Source organism: Micropterus dolomieu, linkage group LG09, assembly GCF_021292245.1.
Source record: "Micropterus dolomieu isolate WLL.071019.BEF.003 ecotype Adirondacks linkage group LG09, ASM2129224v1, whole genome shotgun sequence".
Taxonomy (NCBI): domain Eukaryota; kingdom Metazoa; phylum Chordata; class Actinopteri; order Centrarchiformes; family Centrarchidae; genus Micropterus; species Micropterus dolomieu.
Window position 1 is genome coordinate 19,114,326 of NC_060158.1, and position 13,473 is coordinate 19,127,798.

Genomic DNA, 13,473 nt, shown 5'->3' on the forward strand with positions numbered 1-13,473 from the left:
TGTAGCTGTGAAGAGGAGTGTCAGTGTGGATGGATTTGGAAACAGCCTCTCTTTATACCAAGCATGAACATAAAACATTTTGACCAACAACAAAACTTTACAGTTAAGATTTAAAGTGTAAAATACCACGGAAAACATGCAAAGCCACTGCTAACAATATGGGGGGTTGCTCTGGGATTAAGAGATGGGGCCTTTCACGTGTCTGTGCCCAGGGGCCCATTAGCTCATAATCCATCCACTGTGATCATTTAAACAACTGGACTACTTCCTTCCTGAAGAACTCATTACCATACTCAACAGTGCATGTGTTATGGCATTTAATTATAGCTCCTATGGTATTAGTGTGATCTGGTTTCTCATAGCATCAAAGTATTTCAAAGTTTTTACCTCAAAATTCACTCCAAGCTTTATTATATATTAAACATGGTTATTTCTGCGTGGGTTTATTCTTATGCGCATTGAGTCTGCACTGTACTAAGGAACAGAGGTCTGTAGACATCAGAATAAAAGCCTTAGTTCCTTCCTCACACCTATTCTTTCCTCACAGCAAATGGTTCCTATACTTTATTTCACTTTTCCAGCCCATCTATGCTTTGTGCCAGGAGGGAAAAAGGTGCAGAGAGAATTTCATGACTACAAAAGCAAAGGTTAACATTACTCACAGCATAAAAACAATTTAAAAGGGAGCAAAAGGGCTCTAATGGCCCGACAGTCTTCAAAGAAAATGTATTTTGCGCTCAAAATAATTCATAGCTTTTTGCCGGTGGCTTTTCAGCTTCCCGGAGACCCAGCATGAACCACTGTATTTTTCCCAGCAGGCTCTCTGCTCCTCGCAAAATGGCCTTCGCTAGGGCATACCTCGCATCCCCTCCAAATATTGACAGCACTGAGTCCATCGCTTATTGGAAAAATGGCTGTAAGTAATGTTTTATCAGCCGATGCAATCTCCACACCTGTATTTTCCCCTGTCATATGACAATATTTGACAAGATTAATGATTTGATCCCATGACATTTTATTTCCCATCACTGTCAATCTGCCAGCAAACAACTCACTTACTTGTGGCATTTGGTGTAGGAAGCATGTAGCAGCATTTGCTTTGCTTGTGTATTATTCATGAACTGCAAAATTTACTTGAGACATGTAAACTACAGTGTCTAGCAGCTTTGACATGAAACTCTTGACTGTTTATTTGAAAAACTTTAAAACTTACCTTCTTTTTTCCCCCTATTTTTAAAATTACTTATGGGGACATTTTTGAAGAAAAGCATTTCGGCCTCTATTTTTAGCAATCAAACCAACAATGATTCTGTCAACCGTCACAGAATAAGTGGATAATAATGATAAACCTTGCGACCTTTGAACTTTAGTGGCTTGAAGGGTCTCCAGCCCAGGTCCCCAAGGGCCCACGCGTCCTGACAGCTTGAGCGATGAGTGGCGGACGGCTGTCTCAGTCTGCCTCCTTCCTAGTTTTAACCCACACTAAACACAGAGCTTCCAAAATAGGCCCGAGCTGTAAACAAATGATTAATAGGGCACTTAGGGTCTCCCCACTGACCAGCGTGTCCCTATTAACAGCCAATAATGGAGGCCCTCTGAGGTCAAAAGGTTTAAAGACTTTCTAATAAAAGTAACAGAGACATGGGGATGTGTTTTGGTGGAAAAAAAGTTGTGTCTCAGTTTGAAATGCTGACAAGTTAATAATCCCTTCTAAAATGGCCCTACCGCAGTAAAATGGCCAGTTTGTTCTTACTTTTATTGCTATCATCTGTCAGTCACTCACATCTTTCTCTTTTTTTCTGCCTCTTCTTAAGTGGACTGAAAGAGCTAAAACAGCTTTACAGTAATGTTCTCGATAAGGCTTTATTCTCATTCGCCCCTCTTTCTTTTCTTTTTTGCTTGAATGTGAATTCTTATTGTAGTTTTAGGCAGGAAATGCCTAATGGATTCCCAAAGACGTATTCATGACATGGTAATGAGATTCAAATTTGTAAGACATTTCTGACCTGAAAAAAGAGGCTGCTTGTGGCAATGGCTTTGTCCTGTTTTCTACAACTTAAGAGTACTGTTTCTCAGTCGCTCTCACTATTCTTAATATAATTTTAAAATGTACAAAGTGGAGACACAAAGCCAAAATAATAATTAAAAAAATGATAAAAACATAAATTTTAAGTTAAGTTTTTGTGTAACTCAAGAACAGATTCCATAAAGAAAGCTGTATTGTATTTTGAGTAAATCCCGCATACACCGTTCTGCTGTCAGAAATACTCGATAGAGCACCAAATGTGTATTAATCCGATGCTGAAAATAGTCTCAAACAAATGCACTGTTTACTCCTCTTTGTGTTACATTTGCCAAAAACTGAAGTGCCCATCCTCAGTAGGAAACAATAAGCTTGGGGATAAGTGCCACAGATAACGTAGGGAAGTCTGAAAGCATTGGGAGACGGACTAACACATTGTTGGTTTTAGTCCTTTCGTGGTATTTGTTGACAATAAGAATAATATACAATAATACCAGATTTATCTTTTAAACATTGGTCGAAAATGAGAGACGGAGTACATAGAATAAAGGTTGCCAGGGTGCAGACTTGTGTCCAATCTACATACAGGCAAACAGGAAAAAATATTTTTTTCTTATGAGGTTATTGGCCATAGAATGAGCTAACTTCTGAGCTGACTTCAATTTATAACTCAGTAAGCATACAGAGCAGAATTATATCTAAGTACAAATATTTAAAATGGAGATAAATGGGTTTTCTACTATCAGATTGGCAAAATCTAACTATACGTCCGCAATTTGGTGGCCCTGACCTAACCCACATCTTAATTCTTCCAAGAATCACTTCTTTGTTTTGTTTTACAATTTCATGTTTTCATTCAGATCTGTCACTTGTGAGAAGTTGAATGTATTGCTCAACGACACATCAGAAGGGCACATGGCTGCTGTTGGACACAGTGGCTACAAACCTGCAACCACTTGATTATAACCACGCTTCCCCTCTAATTAAGAATGTTTCATGTAAGAACCAAGATTGATGCCAGCGTCATTCCAGATGTGCTCAGCATTTGGAAAATTCAAAATTCAGAGATGAAAACACCCATTGTGCAATAACAAACCATTGCAAACTTCACACTTGCCAAAAGGGGAACGTTATATAACTTGTGAAGTGTCACCAAAACCACACAGTATATAGACTGCCCAGATAGTGTGGGGCGACTCAGAAAAATCTGTTTTGCAAAAAGGGCGAGAAGGTGGCGGGGAGAGAAATTATGGGAGAAAACATCATAGTGGGGACATTCTTATGAAATGAGCCTTCTAACCCATCTAATATCTAAACCCATCTGCTGTATTTTGTCATTGTCATTTAGTGCTTCTTCCATGCTTCTTTATGGTGGACTACTTCTTCTATAAGCAAAACACTCTTTGTGCTAATACACAAAAGCTATTATGTCATTTCTTTATCAGTTATATATGGAGCCTTTTAGCAAAATAATAGAGTCTACTCTGTTTGCATAGTTTCTGCTGTCTGTCTAACAACAAAACAATGCCTCTTATAATCTTTCATATCTCCAATCAGTTGGTTGTCAAACACTATCCCTAATCATCATACATAACATGCACTGCATTAAAGTGGCATTCTTGTAAACACCGTATCTGTAATAGCGTGTGACAAGCCGTCTTTTGTTTACACCATAATAACTGGGTGTTTGAATAACTTCTCAATGACTTTAAGTAACCAGCCAGACTCACTCTGCTTCTATTCAGCTGTGCCGCTTGATAACCTAGACTGACGTTTAGCATGGAGTGGACTGTGGATTATACCAAACAGTAGGGCTGAATGGACTTCTCAGTCATTTCACCTGCGGTCTTGAGACATGGGAGTGCATTTCCTGCGCACACATTGCGGATGTAGTGTACATCCGCCTGTCTCATTATGCAAATGTTGACGTGTGCATTCATAAACATGTGAAAACGTTAACATAAGCCCCACCCACCCACACACACATTTATTTGAAGCACCAGCTTTGCTTCCCCTGCAGGCTCTCTCTCTTTTCCATCTGCCATTAAAAACTCTCCTAAACCTCAAGGCGGGCTGTCTTCACTGTAGCTTCTGGATGAATCTGTTTAGGATCTTTCAGTTCAGATGAATGGCTACACTAACCATGCTTTGGGGCATCTGGGATGGACTGGGGACCTGGTGAAGCAGGGAAAGGGGTGGATGGGAGTTTTGAGATGGTCCAGACAGGCTAGTGGGCAAGCTCGAGCTCCTCTCTTCCACAACAACAAGGACCCACACTGAAGCACGCTCAGACCCTGCAACTCGAGAGGGCACAGGGGTCCTCCAGCCTGCCTGGCTTGGGATAAATGAAACCAGATGCTTCCCGCAAATGCAGAGCATCCAGGCTAAGGGAATGAGGGCGGGGGAGTAGGTGGTAGAGACAAAAAAAGAGGAGGCTTACATATTTTTTTTTTCTTTCTTCCCCTGGTTGAGGCAGTTATCTGTCAGATTCCTGCACTTTCTCATAACCACTGCTCACAGAGGCCTCCATGCAAGGAGCATTGTGGGAAATTATCAGAGAGGCATTCGTCTTTGAAGGAGAATGAGAGCAGCAGCAAATCTTTAAGTCCTTTCCTGTTCCTCTTCCTGTCAAGCTGCCACCTGGACTGAGAGAGAAGGCGGGAGCAAGAGAATGATGGTCGCATTTGTCCAAATGACTTAATTGAAGTTTGAGTTGGTACAAAAAGTTTTAGAAAGTAACATAAATAGTGTGATTAAATGTTTTTGAAGAATTTATTTTACATGTGGAATAGCTGTTCGTCTTAACAGCACACTTGATTCCAGACAATAAGCTGTCACTCTGCTGATGGTTACCATCTATAGAATAATACCTCAGGAGTCATTTGTTTCTGGCTGAGAGTTAGATTAGAAGAAACTGGCCTTATAACTGTAAGGTAAATATGAAGCTACAGCCAGCACGTAGTAGCTTAGCACAAAGCCTGGAAACAGGCGGAAACAGCTAGCCTGGCTCTATAAAAAGGTAACAAACCACCGGAAAACAATGTTTTGTTGATTTTACAATATTTTTTTGTATTTGTATTTGATTAAACAAACCACATATAGGCTAAAGTACATGAGCTTTGGAGGTTGGCAGATTTTGGACCAGAGCTGCTATTTTGATAATGGATTAATCAGTTCCAGCTTCTTAAATGTCAATAATTTATGGTCTCAGTAAACTGAAAATCTTTGGGTTGTGGACATTCTTTTTTTAAAATCATTTTCTGACATTTTACAGACCAAACAACTAATACATTAATAAAGAAAATAATTAACAGATTAATTGACAATGAAAATAAATGTTATTTGCAACCCTACTTTGGACAGAGTCAGGCTAGCTGTTTCCTGTCTATATGCTAAGCTAAGCTAACCAGCTGCTGGCATTAGCCTCTTATTTATCGTGTAGACACATAACTGTTGGCAAGAAACCAAAGAAGTGTATTGTTAAACTATTACTTTATGATAACTATGATTGTCTGGTATCACTCATGTGAATCAAGTGCTGATTCTTCCCATATAATATAACCATAGGTATTTCTATTCAGTGATTGGAACATGGAATTCACTTTATGCACATATCTTGGCTTTCTTTTATTGACTGATTTTCACTTGTTTGTCATTTGCAATCTCTTACCAATGCCACCTGCAAAGTGCAACAATATCTTCAGCCAGAGGTGGGTGGTGTAATAAAAAAAACTATCTGGATGAAACATTGTAATGCAGATCCGTTCATTCCTCCTTTAACGCATGGGCCTGGCGCTTCAAAGCCCCTTTTTCACTGCAGACTATGGCGATGTGTTTCTCACCAGGGACCTCAGGAGTAACCTGTGTCACTACCAATCTGCCAGGCTTTCCTGATGCCATCCAGACACCCCATCCTGAAACACACACCAGCCTCTTTGTTTGCTCCACTTGAGGTTTAGCCCTTTTTTGGGGGGGTTGGACATGCACTAACACATATACAGATGCACACACGCTTACACCAATTCACAAGTGCAGATACTCACTTTGAAACCAACATCTTTGGAAACACACTCAAGTGCGTACACTCAACCACACGTGTGCACACGCCCATACTCACAAACCACCCCCCTGTCTGAGGTAGATGCAGCAATGAGGAATAAACGACAAATTTCCTATTTCATTTCACTACGTCTTGCCTGTTTTAGCTCACTCCTAACCTGCTTTGCCACGTCAGAAGACCAAGAGTTAAATTAGAGAGGACTAAATTTCCTGAAATGTAATGACTGTCAACTCAACTTTGCTCCATCATCTTAGAAGAGTGCAAGAAAAATACCCCAGTACCAAAGGCAACCATGGTAAAAGGCATCGCTCTCAAATGAATTATGAAGGAAAGTTGAGGTGTTTTAGTCAGTCTTTGTATTGAGCCAACATGCAACTCCTGTATATGTCATTATGACCATGAGAAGTGCTGACTTCTATCTGATTAGGATGACAAAACAGCAAGCACCTATGTGAGTGTGTGTGTGTGTGTGTGTGAGTGCATCGCCAAATGTCATTCACATCTGCAGCTGAAAGTGTCCATTTGCTTGCATGTGTTTTTCGAATATTCTTGGACATCTGAGTGTATTTGGAAGTATGTTCATTTTTGTCCTTCCACATCTGTGAGTTTGTGTGTGTGTGTGTGAGGATGAGAGATTACATGCCTGCGTGGTGTGCTGGCTGGCTGTCCTGCCTTGAGGGGAGATAAATGGCTGAGTGTTGTTGTTGTCCAGAGAGCAGACACTCAGACAGCCGCTCACACATGATTAATTGTTTCCTTGTCGGGACTGGGACCAGTTGTCTGTGACTGTGGCTGGGCCAAGGCCTCCCACCCAGCCTTATCAAACGTGTGTGTGTGTGTGTGTGTGAGAGAGAAATAGAAAGAGAGTGATGAAAGGCCACGACAGCAAGAGAGGGAGAGAGAATGTTATGCCCTATTTTATGAGTTTGTCTGTCATTGAACTCTCTTTTTGAACATATGCTATTGTTTTGAACCCGGCCACACAGTGAGGTTTTTGGTTGAATGTGGTGAAAATGATCGATGTGAATTGAGGGTATGATTTTTCCTGCAGCCTTTTATGTTCACTTGAATTGGATTGTGCAATGTTAAAGGTCTTTAATGGACTTGTTCCTGCAATTGTTTCCTTCCCTACTCCCTTGTGTAGTTATGATGCAGATACTGTGACATGTAATTAGACATGCACTAATTACTTGATCCAACTGTAACTATTGCCTTGAAACATGGCTGCACATTGATTTCTTATAGGTCAACACTGCCCAGGTTGATCTACGGTGATGCTGGGTTTCATGGGAGTGCATGAGTGAATCTGATGATTGATTAATTACAATTATCAGAGGCCTGATAATTTACCACAGATGATAATAACATCAAGTGTGCTTTACTGCTCTGGCGGAAAAAGCCTCTCCGGTGTCTAAATTGTCCCCCCTGTTAATTTCTCTTCTTTCACTGTCCAATGCTTTTAAGTGCAGCAGGACAGGTGGATGGCTGATATGTTGTGTTCAAATATTGGAGGTTTGGGAGGGGAAGGGGGTAAAAACCAGGAGTAAAAATAGAAAACAAACTCCCTAATTGCCAGGTATCATGGCCGTACGGGAAGGAAACGCAGTGGGGGGTGTTGTTGCTGCAGACGTCACAGTTAAAAACACGCTGCCATCCTTACAGGGCCATTTGGCACGGTTGCACATTATGGTTTAATGATGGCATGAGGATGACTCACATGCAACACTGATTCACTTTACATTAGACCCTTAATCACAGCAGCTATTATCCCCCCTTTGTGTTGATAAAAGTACTGGACTCCACTAAAACTTATGTTAAATAGCCTAGATGCAAAAAGATGCATTTACTCACTGAGAATTTGTCTATTTCACAGCATAGGCAGGTTGCAAGCTATTATCAGCCTGGTTTATAATAAAATTGGATTGCCCATGGATGAAAAAAACACATACTGATCACTTATCTCTATATCTACTCTCTTACAAAGGCAGAAAGCAGTACAGAAACTATTAAATGAATCTTTAATCAAATACATTTAAATATGGGATTTGAAGGTAGCTCAACCACCTCCAATCATGTGAATGTCCGAGTCAGAAGCTACACAGACGGCAGTTTGCTACTATGCTAAACTAGGCTAGTTACATTTTAGCAGCACTAGTTTATCTGGTGTTACTTTTTTTTTCTCCACTATGATTAGTTCCCACTACTGCCTTATTTGGTATATGGTATAAGAAACTCAATAAAAACTTTTCTACAGGAAACAGAATAAGTGGGTAAAATAACTTTAGCTAAGGCTATCTTACCTGCTAGCTGTGACTAGCTCGAGCATGTCTATGGCATAATATTTTTTTTTAGTCAGACTCTTAAATTTGACCACATTTGTTGTTTTGGCTTTGTAAGGCATTTCAGACCAGAATACATTCTCTGTGCTCTGTTTTTCACCTTTACTGAAATTACACATTTATCTGTCAAAGACCTGCAAGATGGATCATGTCATAAACTGCATGGCTGAACTGGCACTGGCCCTCGTAATCTGTCCTGACATCAAACCAAAGTCTTGTGTTTTCATAGCGACAACCACCAGGGATAGCATTAAACTGAAACATGCCCATCTGTTTCTTTCTGTGTGCCAACATGTCAGATCAAGTTAAAACCCGGACAGGTTTAAGTGACATTGAGACTGTGGCGTGATCCCATATCGTCTGAACTATCCAATGTCATGTTCACATGTTCGGATGAGTTTATCCTCATTTTCGGCTGAGCTGTGATGACTGTCATAAAAACACAGAGAAGTTTTGGAGCCAAGCATGAAATATAACCCAGTTATTGTATCTGTATGTGTAACTAGGTGGGGTAATTTCCATTTGAGATATATATGTTCCCCTCAATCACAGGCTTGAAATTCTGTGTCAAAGTATGGTGCTTGAGGCTGTAGTGTCAAAGTGTAGACTGTTTTAGTTTTCTAAAGATCAAAGTAATAGTAGTTTAAACATATGCAATTTTGTAGATAAAAAGCCATTTTTGCTTTTTGTGGCTTAAGTTTGGAATGATATGTGCTGAATTTGTGTGCAGTTAACGACATAAATGAGAGGGAGGACATTAAATCACATACAACAATAGAAAGGTAGTTAATGGAATATTGTGATATTTTGGGAAATACGGTATTTGATAGACTGATACAAAGACTCTCAAATCCGGTTGAACATAAGGCAGTTAGTAGCTACTGCATAAAGAGTGAAAACGGTGTGAAACACCTAGGCTGGATCTGTCAAATGGTAACAAAATCCACCTACCGGCACCTCTAAAAATCAAGAGGTTTGTTTAATCCTTTAATTTGTACCAAAGTGAAAAATCAAAATTTGCCTGTTTATTGCCTGTTATTTTCATTGTAGTCCTTCATATAAAGATTGCAAGGATCCCTCCCAGGAGTTCAGGTGACTGTGCAACATCATAATACAAAACCAATGTGATTAATATGGCATCATCAGTAAAACTGTGTGTACTGCGTGTTATATTATGATTTTCGGGCTTGAGGCAGACTCATCCCTATTCCTTTTATGTTTGAAAGGTTGTTGTTAAGAGAATATTTATCATGAAAGTGGAGCTAGAACCATTGAACATATTTGCATTATTTCTTTCTTTCCATAAGAGCGGGCCCTTCGTAGTGTTTATGTGAGCATAATTCACATAATTTCTCAATTTCGATACAGAAAATTCACGTATCTGCTGTCTTCATTTTCCAAGATTCTTCAAATACTGCATACATGCACATTGAAACTTGAACCTTTACTGTGAACTGAATTTTACTTAGATATTAAGCAAGATATTATTGGTATGTTTTTATAATGTACATTCTGGGTTTCTTCTGATCCCATAAAAGGGTGGAGGGGACCATTCAAGACAACACAGGATCATTTTGATGAGAATGAATGGAACTGAAAAAGTAGCCTGTGGTTAATCCATACTAGTTAATTGAGGCAGTTAGGGTAGGAGCGACTTAAAAGCCCCATCCTCCTTGACACTGATGGCTGTCCTATAAGGGACCCTCAGTAGGGCCCTCAGGTTCTTTGATAGGGCATTCGCCAGCGTCCTTTGGGGCTGTTTCACCCCCCACAATAAACAGGCAGTCCTTTGTCACTGGGAGTAGGGGGGTCTGAAGGGTTGCTCCTCGTTATTATTTTCTAAAGTAATTATACCTTATTATATGTGTTTACTTTAGCGGGGGTGCGAGTGTGCAGGTGTGGGCCATTCGGCAGTGGGTTGGCAGTCTCACTGGTGAACGCACCCCGAGTGTCTTTTTTTTTACTCTCTCCCCTCCATCTTTACTTGGAGGTTTTTGGGGGTTTTAGTAGTAGTATTGTAGCCCCGCCGCTAATTTCAGCCCAACAAAAGAAACATGCAATTAGGGCTATTATAGTAGCAGCTGCATGCTTCCTAGCTGTGCAGCGACAGCTTCGTCTTCTCCCTGGCTTGGCGGTGAAGGGATTGGAGAGGGGAAGAGCAAGGCCTGCAGGGAGAGAGCTGGAATGGTCACAGTAGCCTCCAGTGTCTGCAGAAAAGAGAGGAAAATATAGCCTTGGAGGCTGGTGTGTTTCCTCAGTGTAGACACAGCAGGGACTCTCGCCCACAGGCTTGTGGGCCTTAAGAACAATGGATCTGCCATCTCCCAACATGAAGTGTTATGAAATAGTCCTTGCCACAGTTCCATTGGCTGGTCTCTTGCATGAAGTCATGTGGTCTCAGAACTGCGTGGGCCGAGGGAAAACGATTTGCAAATAAGAAAATGCTTTTTGAAGAGTCGAGGCTTTCAGAAAGATGAGAATCAGTTTACAGAATTCATGGCATTCAGTTTTTCGCATAAAGACTGATCCATAATGTAATATGGTAAAAGTAATACACACGGCTTGGATTTCTGTATGAAGACTGAACTTTGCCACCACTAACACAATGACAGAGAACAACCCTACTAATCCATAGTTTAAAATGCAACCTTGAAATGATGCCAAAATACCCACCCAGCAGATTGTTATTCAGGTCCCTCTAAGTCAGTCAATATCAGCCGCAGTGAGCCTCCTCGTACATGTCAAGGTGAATCATGTGGGTCACAAAGGAACAACAAAAAATGCTTGCACAAATTAAAGTCATGATTAAATGGGATCAAAGAAGAACTAGTGCATAGACACTGAAAAGCCTGGCGATCTGTGAGGTTGAACACTGAGGGCCCATCGAGGCCCTCATGGCGTCAAACACAAGGGACCAATCTCATGGTCTCAGCACAAACAAAATGGTCACAGGTCCTCCTCTGTTACTCTCACTTACCGATTCTCTCACTTCACTGACTTCCCAGCCCTTAAAATAATCATCAGGCCCAGGGCTCTTAGTTTCAAGGGCATAAACAGATCTGAGTATTGCGTATGTATGAGTTCAATTGATCAACATGAGACTTTACTTTACAAAAGAAAATTTATTTTCTTTATTTACTTCATGTATATCAGTAGCATTGTTGGAGAATTGTCTTTCAATCACAATATGGGCTGTGCACTCAGAAGAGCTACTGGGGCTGTGCTATGCAGCTGATTGGGATAATAAGTAGTAAGCAGGGATTTGTAGAACAAGAGACTGTCAGATACTTGTCAGCATGCTTTCAGTTGCCAATATTCAAGCACTTGACCTGAGCGAACAGATTTCCACTTCCACCTTTTCTATCCTTTAATGCCAAAATCTGAGTGAGACACAATGAAGTGCAAAATTACTCTTTCCAAATATAAACTAAATATAAACTTATGCAAACCAACAAACAGAGCTGGTAAATCAGCAACGCAAGAGGAAACCTACCATGAAATCTATAGAAACAACTGAGAGAATCTCATAAAATGTTACAGCCTATTAAGAATCGTCACTTTTGTTGCATTAACAGGTTTTAAGATTTGTAATGTCGAAACTAGTCTAATCGCTCAACACATACCACCTGTGCTATTGTACACTTTAGAAGCAGGATGTATTATGACACAGAAACAGTGCTAGGCTTTGTTTACAGTATTGTATAGGGATTGAGGCCTTTGCTCATGGAATCAGTTGATGATAAAACAATAATTTCAAACTGAACAAATTTGTGTTTTGTATTAAATGAATTCAGTTACTGTGTTAGAAAATATATTACACTGTAAGTCTCCTTCAATAAGGGCTATACTTGCAGTCGTTAACGTGTCGTTTTGTTAAACCAAGTGAAAAACATCTGCCAGTGCAGTAAGAATGTTCTACTTCTGAAATTCTTAAATCAGGCTTCATTTTTCACGATCCAATTCTTTCATGTGTCCAAATTCAAAATCTTTGAGACAAGTTGATTATTTTGGTTTAAAGTATCTCACAGTATTGGCAGATTTTCTTCATTTGTTTTAGGGAAAAAGGATATTAGGACTTATTTATAGGCACAGCTTATTCAATAAGATAAGAGATTAGCAGTGTATGGGCATTTATGTGAAGCAAACACATTACCATCAGACAGTGCATGACCTTTTGAGCTTATTGTGTGTTTGGCAAATAAAAAAAGTATTATTCAACGTAACTAATAGCTACATAAATTGACACGGCGCAATAAAAATCAAATGTTCAACTCGAAATGAGTAAAAGTTGCACAAAATGTAAATAATTTGAAGACTATGGAAAAAATTATAATGTATTTAAGTTACTTTCCATTTCTACAGGCAGAGGGTGGATGTTTTCAGGATGAAAGCTGCTATTGCAGCCTTGGTCTTACTAGCATCCATTTCACCTCATTAAGACCCTGGGACTGAGAGTCGACAAAACAGAGAGAAATCATTTTGCCGGGGGGAGTGTGGCAGGGATAAATTGGCCTCTGGTTGAGTACAAGAGTCCCCGCTGTGCCAAGCGGAAGAGAAGGGCCTGGCTGGCAGTAGGGGCAGGCCCAGGCAAGGCAGGCAGGGAGGCCCCATGCTGAGACCCCCTCCCTGCCTCAGACAAACACGGCAGTGGATAATCTCTCCTTCAGGGACTCGGCCCAGCGCTGTGGGGCTGTGAGAGAAGGGGGCTGTTATACAGCACAGTACAGAGGAACTGCTTTTGTAGTATGTGTGTAGCATGCACCACACACCACAAACACACTTGTTTGCATTGTGTGTACATTAGCTGCACACAGCTTATGTACATATCCATTTTCCATATGCACTCTGTCCGTCTCTCTCAAGCAGGCATCACTTTTGACAGTTTCAATAAACGGGACATTAAATAAAAGTATGGTTGCTTCAAAATGATTGTAAATATCTCAGATAGTCAATTTAAACTTGAGTAACACCGCGCAAAATTCAGAGTTAAAAATAAATGCACAATGAGTCAGAGGGCAATAACAAGCTGTCCATTACAGGTAGATTGTGTT